The sequence below is a fragment of the Panicum virgatum genome, chromosome 6K, assembly GCF_016808335.1.
Source record: "Panicum virgatum strain AP13 chromosome 6K, P.virgatum_v5, whole genome shotgun sequence".
Classification (NCBI taxonomy): Eukaryota; Viridiplantae; Streptophyta; class Magnoliopsida; order Poales; family Poaceae; genus Panicum; species Panicum virgatum.
The window spans coordinates 6,322,013-6,335,274 of record NC_053141.1 but is presented as its reverse complement, the minus strand read 5'-3'; positions in this window follow the sequence as shown (position 1 = coordinate 6,335,274).

The following is a 13,262-nucleotide window of genomic DNA, read 5'->3' as shown; positions in this document are numbered from 1 at the left end:
CCCCCGCCGCCGCCCGCCACGTGCTTCCGGTAGAACTCCGCGAAGAACTTGTCGTCCACCTGCATCTGCGCCTCCTCCTGCCCCAGCGCCGACGCCGCCGCACCGGCTCGCGGTCGTCCGCACTGCCGATGAACACCACCACCACTGCCTGCTCCTGCTTCCCGAGGTCCCGGTCCACGACCACGCCCACCGAGCACGGCGCCAGCTGGAGCACCTTCTAGTTCACCAGCCGGAAGCCGAAGTGGCCCGCGTCCATGCTCCCGTCCACCCGCTGCGCCTTGTGGAAGGGCAGCAGCACCAGCGCCGCCATGGCATCCTCGGCGCAGATGCAGATGTCGCTGTGCTTGTCCGAAAAAAAAACGACAGCGCCAGCAGCTGCCGCACCCTCACGCCCCCGGGCCCGCCGCACTCCGCCTGGTACGCGTCCAGCGCCTCGCCGATGAGCTTGCGCATCTCCGACACCTCCTCGTCCACCACTGTCACGCCATCGAAGCCCCTGCCCTTGACGATGGCCGCCGCTGTCTGGTCCGTCAGCTGCATCATGTTCACGGCGTAGGCGGCCAGCTCGTCGCCGCACCGCAGCACCTCCATCAGGGAGACCAGCGTCGACACGTCCTGCGGGCCGTGCAGCCCCTCTCACGAGGCGGAGCTCCCCCGATGGGTCGTGCTGCTGCAGCCCCATCAGCCGCCACTGCACGCTGCGGCGGGACCCGGCTGCGGCGGGACCCGGCAGCGGCGGGAGGCACAGGTGGCGGCTGCCGGCGGCGCCAAGGAGCCTAGCGAATGAGGGAAACATGGAGAATACGAGCGGGCTAGGGTTTCTTGTTGGGCCCATTTCAACTCGAACCCTACAAAAACCCTAACCAACTCAAACCCTAAAAATCCGCGAAATGGAGGAAAACCAATCGGTTAGAATGGAGGAGTTACCTTCAAGGATCAGTTTCCCTTTGTTTCCCCTTCGAATCGGGTGGAGGATAGAGTGGATCTAGAGGGGGAGAGGGAGGGGCGACGCCATAGAGGTCGGGTCGAGTGGGGAGTGGAGGAAAAAAAAATGGGAGGAGGAGGAAGAGGAGGCTGGCCGGGTGGGCCTGTATTAGGATGAGTCGCGCCACGGCGCATGGCGCGACTTAGTCGCGCCAAAGTATGTGGCGCGACTCAGCCTTGCCACGTCAGGCCCGCTGGCACATGCGCTGCCAGCGTGGCAGCTCGGTCGCGCCGAAGCATATGGCGGGACCCTTCAGAGAGTCGCGCCACGAGGCTTGGCGCGACCAAAAGGGCTAGTTCTTGAAAATTTAGATCTGGACGCGCTATTATTAAAATATTAGATTAAAAAGGATTAAAATAAAAAAAAATTCATAGGTTAGGGGTGCAGAAGCAGAGTTCTGCCTCTTGGTCTTGTGAATAGTTCATGCATCCATCAATGCATGGATTAGGTTACATCATCCCTAGACGATCGATGCGCGCTCATCATACTTTTACCTACCTTTTTGACAGTTGGTGTGTGAGTTGCAGTGCTTGATTTTTGTTGGCTTGAGGCTTGAACATAATATTTGCTGAACTTGTTCGTCGTTTCTTTTCAGTTCCCGTCTTAAACTAGGCTATGTTAATTTTAGGTGTTCTTAGTTGGGGGCTCAATTTTCGTTGAAATTGATTCTGCGTGTTTAGACTCTCCTAAGGATTTCAGTGAGATTGTCTTTGTGGTTTGCAGTCAATTCTCGCCTATAAATTTCGATGTTACAGCAGTGACATCAGGAAAAGGAAGTAGGGAGAGACAGTCGACGCATGCTATAAAGCTTCTGATCTTTTCTGAATGAAAACGTGCTTCGGAGTTAATTCTGGTCCGGAGTTAATTCTGGGTTAACTGCTGCATCGATTTATCATGGCAAAATTTGCACTGAATTTGTATCAACGTATGCTTTTTTTTTAAAGAAAAACGACATGCGTCAAGGTGAGCTGATCTGCAACGCATAATAACCAAGTAAATTAAACAATGTAGAGAGGGCCTCGTGATCACGTCGAACATACTCCTACTTGTTACCGAGTTAGCATCATGCTGCACCTCGCCCATCTGGTGATCCTGCTATTATATATGACCTGTTATCACTTGTTGAAAGTCTCTAAAACTACTTGGCCAGGTGTCACCATATGAATGGAAGGGGGTAGTATGGTAACTTTTCTCATGAACGCTACCTTTGGTAAAAGATAATCAATCTTGTTTATCTATGGGATCGAACTGGGAAGAGACAGAAACTATCAGTATATAGGATGAAATGCCCTTTCACGGTCATACTAGTAAGTATAGCAAGTGAAATCATGGAACCTGCCGTATTTCTGCTGAAAGAAAGTCATCACTGGTTGTTAAAAAGAAAAGAAAAGGTCACGATCTTATTCATAGAGTATTTTCGATTGTACGTAATTCTTAATCTTTACAGTATTTCTGGTGTTTTTTCATGAGAGGTTTATATGGGTTGCTTTCCCTGATCCGTGACAGGGCAAGTTGAAAGTTCACGGCCGCATTACGGCATAATGCCCGTGCATTATGAGTTTTGATCCTCCATGAAGAGAAGAAATGAAGGACGATAGCTGCTTTGAGCCATACTATGCCTTAACTTCCACGGCTCGCGGCTGTTTTCTTTTCTTTTTTTTCTTCAAAAAAGTGAAGAGAGATGAGCTAACCATCTCATTGCCGTACAGCACGCAGATGATGAACAAGAGCTGATACCATCTCACTCTGCTGTGTTTGATCTCCAGCAGATCTTCTCTATTTTGCCCGTATATGTACTCTATTCGATGATGTGTTTGTACTGAACAGATGAAATTGATTCAGAAAACAGATGCAAGTTTCCATGCCTGGGCTCTCAGTCTCTCACTCTCTCAGTCAGCTGCGTATCGGTCTCTGAATTCGAAGCTGATCGCGAGCCCTCCTTCAGGGACCTGTCAGAATTCATTCCGATCTTATCGCGAAGCAGTGGATTTTAACTCCGATGATGGTTCCGCCGGACCTACAACCGCACCTGCACGGCGCTAGCAAACGGCCAGAGACCTTTCCAAGCCAGGCAGGACCACACAGCGGAGAAGCAGCAGCTAGCGCCATCAGCTGCAATTAGTCCGAGCAGATCACTGACCATCATCCAGCCTCGCCGCCGAGAGCGAGTTCCTCCGGGTCGTCGTCGTCGTCCCGGCACATGTCATGACAGGGTTGCCCGAGAAATATCGCGCGAAAGAGCCGGCCGGGGGGGAATCGAGAGAAAGGGAGCCGGTCGCCGGAGCTTGGCGCGGACGGATTCACAGCGCGGTTCCCTTCCCTCCACGAGTTCTCGGAGCGGGGCGGCCGGCGCGCGTCGGGGTCACGCGCGCGCGCGCACCACCCCACCCCCTGGCCGCTTCGCTTGCAGGAGTTGGACGGGAATTGATGAGCGGAAAGGGATCGGCACGGCGCGCGTGGAGTGGAGTGGAACGACCAAAGCCCAAGCAAGAGGCGCGGGCGATCGGGCGGCCCGGGCCGTTGCTGTCGGCGTCGCGATCACGGGGCGGGGGCGCCGTAGCGCGCTCTCTAGTTCGGAGGCAAAAGCGAACCGCGATGAGAACTTGTTCCGGCTGGGTTAGGTACGGACGATACGTGGTTAGTGTGATGATTAGGAAATGTGATGACCGCAAGTCCGCAAACATTGGATCGGACCGAACCATCTGAATATCTGATGATCATGAGGCCAGTCATGGTGGTGACGTCGTCGATCGATTCGAGAGACGGCAAAGCGTAAAGTGAAGCAGCTTGATGGTATTCTTCTCGGTCTTCTGTCCTACTGTCTTACATGATGGTGCGATGCATCAACGAAGAAGGGCTCTAGAACTTTTGCGTGCTTTTCTATTGTGTTTTGTGCCGAGTCCTTTTATGAAACATTGTATTTTTTTTTGAAAGGAACAGCAAGAGTTTTGCCATAATTTTCATTAGACGAAAACAAGGAAAAGGTTACATTTTTTTTGTGTTCTGTTTTCGTTTGCTAATAAATACTCGGAAAGCTGCCTGCACGCAGTGACGCATTACGTTTCAAAGGCTCTCCTCAGGTCGCACATTAATGAAAGTACGTCTTCTTCTCTTTTTTTTTTTGAAAAAAGTCTAAATTACTCTACTAAACTATAGCCAAAGTTTTTACCACACTGCTTTGCACAGAGTAACTGCCAGCCATACTGAGCCATCTTCAACAAGTGTAATGCCAGCGTTTTCAATCTCTAACAACTCACTATTTAAAATCACTCGTTAAAAATCATTTTTTTCAAATTTTTGCAAAACTAGTCTCGAGCTCTCGAATCCGTTTCCATCTAAAATCCATCCCAAGCCTAATCCCCATTTGATTAATCCCTTCATGATCCGTCATCAGAATAATTAGCAATTTATCTCTCTCTTTCTTTTTCTCCATTTTCTTTTCCCTTTTTTCTTTTTTTTTCTTTTCCCTCCTCCTTCTCCTTCTTCCTGCTTCTCTCCTCTCCCGCACGCACGGCGCGCCGAGCGCGCCCAGCCCCGGCCACCGCCGCCCCCACTTGCGCAGCCGCCTCCTGCTCACCCCGTCCCCACCGCGCACTCGAGCCCTTACCCGCCTCGACGCTCACGCTCGGGCCACGCGCGGCGCCCCGCCATCGCCGCCGGTCGCTCCCTGCCCGTGCACGCGCGTGTGCGCGCCCCGGCTCCCGGCCGCCCCACGCGCTCCATGCGCACCACACGGCAGCGCCGCTCGCCGCGCCGCTCGCCGACCCGTCCCGTCACCTGGCCACCTCGCCGCGCCGCCCGCCGAGCCGCACTGCTCGTACAACGCCGCTGCCTCGCCGCTCGAGCCCGCTCGGCGACAAGCACAGCGCCCGGGGCCCCTCCACGTGCTCATCCCCCCTGCGCGCCCTGCTCAGCAGAGTCGTCGCGCCACCGCCGCGAATCGCGCATCGCGCCGCTCCGCGACGCCCCGAGCGCCATTAATGGCCGCGGGATGCCCGCCGGCCGGCCGCCACCGCGTCCCTCCCTCCACCGCCTTCCAGCGCCTATAAAGGGGCCCTCCGCGTCGCCTCCGAGCTCCGAAACCGGTCCACCACCTCCAGCTCTCCACCCCGGCCCTCTAGCGCCGCCGCCCAGAGTTCCTCCGCCCGCCACCGTCGGTCCTCGTGGCCCGGCCTTCTTGTTTCGCCTCCGCCCGAGGTGAGTAGGAGGATAGGATCCTCTCGCCCGGCGCCCCCTTTTCCCCCTAGCCCCGGCCGCCGCCAGGCCCTGCAGCGCCGCCGCCCGCCGCCATGGCTCCCCTCCCTGCGGGCCTCCTTACTTGAAATCGAGGGGGGGAATCGAACCCCCGCACCTCCCTACCCCTTTTCCCCCTCCTCCCAGCAGCCACCGTGGCCCAGGGCCGCCGGCCAGGCGCCGCCGGCGTCCGCCCCTCCCCTCCTCTGTTTCCCGTCACGGGAGGGAGGAAGAAGGAAGCACATTTGCCCAAAACCCCCTCTCCTTCCCTTTATTCTTTAAAGAACCCTTCCACTCTCTAGTCCTTTTCCAAAAGAAACCCTTCCTATTTTTTCTATTTGCAAATAAACACTCCACCATATAGGAATAATTCTAAATATGTCCTGCCCCTTTTCAGAATAACCCGTGTATTTCTAGAAATTACAACCAAGTCCTTTTCTATTCCAAAAGTATTTACGAATATGTCTCTGAATCCTTATTTAACCTCTGAACCCCTCTTTAACTCGTCATTTCATGCACCACAAATCCTCCGATCGACCTGGAACATTACCACGCCATTTCTAATATAATTTTGGCCCTGCCATTAGAAAACCGCCCAAAAATATTACACCTATCCCCATATCTTAATTGTTTCCGATTCGAGCTCAGCGATAAAATCTTTATTTCTTTTTCCTGATTGTGTGCTTGTTTTTGTGCGTCGTAGATCACGGTGTGAATGAGGGAGAACCCGTCAACGAGCAGTACAGCGAGCAAGTGAACGAGGACCAGTACCGCAACCCCGAACCCGAAGGACAGTACCTCGATCAGGACTTCCCGGAAGGCTTTGAGAACGGCAAGTTCAATCTCATCCTTTGATGCATATTTTGTCCCAGTTTTATAAACACAACCTATTGGCCTATTTTACAAAACAGCATATGTTTTACCTGCTGAAAACATGGTTGGATAACCACCCATTGATTTGTTACAACCATTCCTTGACCACCTAGATTAATGTCTGAATATGATTTGTTTGGACGTTAATCGCTGCTAGAACGCTTAGGACCTTAAACACGGTACAACTTGTTTCATAAAAAGAAAATGTGTGAGTGTGTGCGGAAAGGGAAAATATGAAATTTTCGAAAGATGAGTTTAGATGGGATGGATGACACTTCTGTGTGAATTGCCAAATGGTGTGCTCGTACCTGTGTGGATGAGCGAGGAAGGGAGATATCCATCTTGTCACAATTAAGGACCAAGTTGGTGTGTCATCTTGCTAAACTCCACTATCGTGCAAACCACTCGACCGTTGTATAGGCAACGGCTTAGCATAAACCCCACTAGTTAGTCTGATAGCCATCAGGAGAGCTGAGAGCAACGGGTGATCAAGGAGAAGGGATAAGCTCTGTGTGACTTATGCCCCGGTTAAACATCGGTGATAGGTCGACGACCCCTTGGTGGATCCCGTGGAGGCTAGTCAGGTCTAGCTAAGGTGGATAATGACTTTGTTGGGATCTGCACCGACACTAAGGTGATCGTGCTATGGTACCCCGCTTGTGGGTAAAGTTGCACACCTCTGTAGAGTTAAAATATATTCGAATAGCCGTGCCCACGGTACTGGGCGAGTTACAGTTTGGTCACACAACTAGTGTTTCTTCTGGGAATGGATGGGTTGGCGTGAGTTGTTTTGGAAAAGTGTCTGGCCGCTGTGCTGTGTGCTACGGCGGATGAGGAGTCCGGTAGCAAATTTAAAACTTGGGTCCTGTGTGGATCAACCCTACGTGTTACTCGGTGCGAGAAAGTTGCTTTGAAAATCCTTTTCATTCAAATGAACTCCTGCATAAAAATTAGCTTTCCGCAAATTAAACCCTAGCCTTATCCTTGATTACCCTGTGCATTATATTCTGTTTATACCCCCTCCGTGGGTGTGGTTGGACTTGCTGAGTACGTTTGTACTCACCTCTTTATTAATTTTTACAGAGGAAGATCCAGACTTCGTTCCCGAAGACGTTGAGTAGGGGTTCCGTCCTACACCCAACCTTGCCTGTGGATAGGGTCACCCGCAGGAGCTCCGCGTCCGGCCAAGGGGCCGCGCCAAGATCCGATCCGGCAAACGATTTTTCTCTCTGGGAGAGGTCACGAGGCCGAGCTGCGGCTGTTCGGGGGCTTCTCCGGCTGAAACCACCACCCCTTTCTACACTGAACTGTACTGCGTAGGCGTGTACCAGCAGCGAAATTTTTTTATTTTAATCCTTTTTAATCTAATATTTTAATAATAGCCCGTCCATATCTAAATTTTCAAGAACTAGCCCTTTTGGTCGCGCCAAGCCCCGTGGCGCGACTCCTTGAAGGATCACGCCACATGGTTCCTGACGTGGCAAGGCTGAGTCGCGCCACTTGCTTTGGCGCGACTGAGTCGCGCCATGCGCCGTGGCGCGACTCAGCCTAATACAGGCCCACCCGGCCAGCCTCCTCCCATTCTTTTTTCCTCCACTCCCCACTCGACCTGACCTCCATGGCGCCGTCTCTCCCTCTCGCCCTCTAGATCCACTCCATCCTCCACCCGATTCGAAGTGGACTTGTAATGTACACTTTATGGTCATGTATTGATACTACTATTATTAGACGTGTAATGGACGACACTTTGTGCAATCGAGTATATTGTAATGTCCTATCAAACTGGTAATGTGATATCTATAATCTTGTGATTGGCAATCAAGTATCTTGTCTTGCAAGGAGTCGGGCCATTTCCCTTGGCGCCAAAGTATCTTGAGCCAAATCTGATCGGCACCAATGCGAGGGAGTCGCGCCATTTCTCTTGGCGTGACTAATTGGCGCGTAACTACCCTAGTCCAGATCTGGTCGGTGCTATCGTGCGGCGTGACTCCTTTACGAGAGTCGCGCCGAGTGGCTTGGCGCGACTCTTTGAAGAGTCATGCCTTTCCAGTGGTGCAGCTCAGTGAGGAGTCGCGCCAACCTTTGACCCCGACCAGATTTGGCCCAGGCCAAATTTTTGCAAACTAGTCACGCCAAGATAAATGGCACGACTCCTGTTAACTAAAAAGAGTATGAAAATAAAGTATAAAGCAACAATAACTTGGAAAGCAAACATAGTAAAGGAAGTGCTAAGCCAAGTTTAGCTTCTCATAAGGAAATCAAGGCCAAAACATCTATCATTTCAAAAAATTGCTCTCCACAATATTACAGACCTGAAATAACACCACACTGATAATCTTGAATAGATATACCCAGGCATACAACAAGTGAACATGGGCACTGAGTTACATAATCCTACAATTTAAATGTAGACAGAGTAAAACAATTAGTCATTTGTGGACAGGTCTTGATAATAACCTCCCATGCAAAGGATGCATCATAAGTAGTGGCACAAAAGGAGCTAGATATTTAGGATCTGCATCCTCTGAGCTTGATGTCTCCTCGGACTCCTCGCTAACGATGTCTTGATGTATATTATATATCTACTATGATACCTGAGTATGGCCACAATGAGAGCCATAAAAACATGCTAAATCCCATCTGGACGACTGAAATCATACCCTAAACATTTTTCCTTATCTTTTAATGCTAGTTATTCACTGAAGGTAAGTCACTAAATTCTCCTCATAGTAATAGAGCATTCTAGTACCAGATTCATTGCTATTGTTGTTGTTGTTTTTTTATTTTGTACAAAAAAAAGAGAGTACAGTACCAGATTCACAGTTCCACCAAAAGAAAAAAAGGCAGGTTCGCAGTTGTGTATTTGTATTCCAGATTAAAAGAAAGAAAACTAGATACATAAAAACATACATACAGTATATAGTAGCAGTAGCATGTCCTGACAAATTACACACCATCTACATAACATTACATACAGTGGTCTAGCTAGCTAGCTAGCTAGCTAGCTACAAGGGAACGAACTCGTCGTCGATGACCTTGTAGTGCTTCTTGGAGTCGCACTGCTGCACGATGAGCACGGAGGCGGTGGGCGAGAAGTCGGAGGATGCCAGGATGTCGCCGACGAGGCCCAGCTCCAGGCACTCAGCCCACTCGTCCAGCCCCTCCGTCAGCACCGAGCTCCAATCACGGCCGCGCCCCACCATGAAGAGCCGGTACTCCGACTGCAGGCTGCGCAGCACCGCCACCAGCTCCGCGCTGTCCGCCACGTGCTTCTCCAGGTACCCCATGCCCCTGCCGCCGCCCGCCACGTGCTTCTGGTAGAACTCCGCGAAGAACTTGTCGTCCACCTGCATCTGCGCCTCCTCCTGCCCCAGCGCCGCCGCCGCCGCCGCCACGCCACCGCACCGGCTCGCGGTCGTCCGCACCGCCGATGAACACCACCACCACCGCCTGCTCCTGCTTCCCGAGGCCCCGGTCCACGACCTCGCCCACCGAGTATGGCGCCAGCTGGAGCACCTTCTGGTTCACCAGCCGGAAGCCGAAGTGGCCCGCGTCCATGCTCCCATCCACCCGCTGCGCCTTGTGGAAGGGCAGCAGCAGCAGCGCCGCCATGGCATCCTCGGCGTAGATGCAGATGTCGCTGTGCATGTCCGAAAAAAAATGACAGCGCCAGCAGCTGCCACACCCTCACGCCCCCGGGCCCGCCGCACTCCGCCTGGTACGCGTCCAGCGCCTCGCCGATGAGCTTGCGCATCTCCGACACCTCCTCGTCCACCACCGTCACGCCGTCGAAGCCCCTGCCCTTGACGATGGCCGCCGCCGTCTGGTCCATCAGCTGCATCATGTCCACGGCGTAGGCGGCCAGCTCGCCGCCGCACCGCAGCACCTCCATCAGGGAGATCAGTGTCGACACGTCCTGCGGGACGTGCAGCCCCACCACGAGGCGGAGCTCCCCCGACAGGTCGTGCTGCTGTAGCCCCATCAGCCGCCACTGCACGCTGCGGCGGGACCCACCAGCGACGGGAGGCGCAGGTGGCGGCTGCCGGCGGCGCCAAGGAGCCTAGCGAATGAGGGAAACAGGGAGAATACAACGTGGGCTAGGGTTTCTTGTTGGGCCCATTTCAACTCGAACCCTACAAAAACCCTAACCAACTCAAACCCTAAAAATCCGCGAAATAGAGGAAAACCAATCGGTTATAATGGACGAGTTACCTTCAAAGATTAGTTTCCCTTTGTTTCCCCTTCGAATCGGGTGGAGGATAGAGTGGATCTAGAGGGGGAGAGGGAGGGGCGACGCCATGGAGGTCGGGTCGAGTGGGGAGTGGAGGAAAAAAGAATGGGAAGAGGAGTGTGACACCCTAGGTGTCTGCACAGTAGTTGTGTATCTATTTTATGCATCATGTGCTTAATTTGCTTGAAAAAGGATCTTTTTGTAAATATAAAGGTTATATGTGTAATTATGATTTTATGCAAGGTCCTCTCTATAGTTTTATTTGAATAGGATGTGTGATTATAGCTTTTGTGGAGGGTGTATTTGCAAAATGTAGTGCAATCATTGCATGGCTGAAAATCTTTCATTTCAGCCTAAGTTTAAAGTGAATTTATCTTGAAAAAGACAAAAGTCCTTTGAATTCAAAATCCCTTCTATGTTTTCAAAATTAGCTATTTATCCTTTGATCAAATCAATTTTTGCACAACATCAAAGTTGTAGATCTTGAAAAGTTGAATAACTTTCATGTTGGGCACTTTTTCATTTGAGCCCTAGATTAAAAGTTATTGCTTGCTTACAGTCAGGTCTCTGGAATTTTCAGAAATTACAAACCAGCCCTTGTCTTCCACCTCATGCCTGCCTTCCTGCTTGCTCTGCCGCCGGCGCACTGCCGTGCCGCCCGCCGCTCTGGGCCGCCCCCGAGCCACCTCCTGCTTCACGCTGGCGCCCACGCGTCGCTCCCGACCTCCTCCACCGCTTCTTGCCCACGCGCTGGAGCTCTCCAACCCGTGCCACACAGCAGTAGCGCACCGCGCGGCCGACACCTCGCCGTCGCCGTGGCCCGGCCAAAACAGAGCCCACCGCTCTCTTCTCTCGCGCGCAGCAGCACTACAAATACCCCGGCGACCCGTTTCCCTCGCTCTTTCGCCTTTTACTCGCTTCCACGCTTCAGAACGCCGCCGCCGCTCCACCCCGAACGCCGGCGAGCTCAAGCCGCCGTCGACCCATTGCTATAGGAAACTACTCCCACTTGTTTAGGAAGTTAGTATAGCTTTCTTGTGCGGTTGATCATGATGCCTTGTGTAGTTAGATATGTTGAGTTACTACTCTATAAATGATTGCCCATGTGTGTATTAATTTTATTTGCTTAGCTTCACCACATCGTGAGCGTGTTTATAATTTCATCTCTTGCATCACATATAGATACGACTGCTTTGTCGGACGGGACGTACGAGCTGATCCCGGAGTCTGATGGAGGTGATTTCGAAGCTCAAGTGAACACTGCCATACTAACTGAAGCTCCGGACCAAAGTTCGGAAGAGCCCAGGGCTGAAATAGTTAGTGACTACCGAGAAGGCAAGCCCCGGACATAACCTATATTTCAAAGTATTACCATTTATTGTTATTACTTACTTGTGCATTTACAGTTCTTAGGATTTGAATTGAAACCCTAGATGGATGATCCTAGGAACCTATGTACTGAACACTAGACCTGAGTTCGAATAATTGCTAAGCTTATAGGACCAGTAAAAGTCGAGTGATTGCCTGTCACTCGCGAGCTCTATAGGAATTGCTTGTTTACTTTTTGTTATCAATATAAGGACGACGGACGGGGTTGTGCTCGATATCATGACCTTGTGTGAGACCCGTCTGTGTTGATGAACTTGCTAAGGTCGCGGTGTGTGGTAGTGCTGGTTAAGTTTTTGAACATACTAGCCACATGCCGTAAATATGGTACGCGGTAAGCCTAGTAGCCGATTGGGTCGGGGAGTGGATATACCTCTTACTCTCTCTTAGGGATATGTTTTATTTTTATGTTGCGCAACACTACGGCTAGGAGGGACAAGGTTGGACCTTGGAGCCCTGTAGTCGGGGAGAGTGACTCTATCCACAAGCCGGAAAGAAAGACAAACGGTTGTTTGGGAACGACCCGACGATGTTCCAAACGTGTGTGTTAGGTCTGTCTGGAAAGGTTAACAAATTTGATTCGAATCGTCTGCTTCCCACAGTTTGGGACTGCTTGATCTCTTTGCCACACAGAGTAATAAGAGCAACATTATTTATGATCAATCTTGATGTTTGCTTAAAGTTCTACCATGATTGAATAATAGTTGCTTACATAGAATGGTTAATCAACTAGAATCTTGGAAGCTAAAATTTGAAAGTAAGGACCTACTCTTTAGTGCTTTTCAGCAAAAGAAAAACCAGAGCCTCACAAAACCCTGCATAGTCTAGTTAGGTGGGCTACGTATACCCGTTGACGGTTCAGTCTTGCTGAGTATTAGAATACTCAGCCTTGCTGTTGAAACCTTTTCAGATATGAGTTTTGAGGAGCAGATCACTAGCTTGACCTATCCCTGCTCTTTGCCTCCTGGCTGGTCCGTAGAGTGGGATACGTCTTCGGCCGGCAATGATCCCGATGAGTGATACCATGCTTGGGCTAGCCTGGTATACTTTTGCGACGTGTTGTAGCCGTCGTGTGTTATCTTCCGCTGTTTAAACTCTGAAGCTTTACACTTTTTTACCTACCTTTTTGACAGTTGGTGTGTGAGTTGCAGTGCTTGATTTTTGTTGGCTTGAGGCTTGAACATAATATTTGCTGAACTTGTTCGTCGTTTCTTTTCAGTTCCCGTCTTAAACTAGGCTATGTTAATTTTAGGTGTTCTTAGTTGGGGGCTCAATTTTCGTTGAAATTGATTCTGCGTGTTTAGACTCTCCTAAGGATTTCAGTGAGATTGTCTTTGTGGTTTGCAGTCAATTCTCGCCTATAAATTTCGATGTTACAGCAGTGACATCAGGAAAAGGAAGTAGGGAGAGACAGTCGACGCATGCTATAAAGCTTCTGATCTTTTCTGAATGAAAACGTGCTTCGGAGTTAATTCTGGTCCGGAGTTAATTCTGGGTTAACTGCTGCATCGATTTATCATGGCAAAATTTGCACTGAATTTGTATCAACGTATG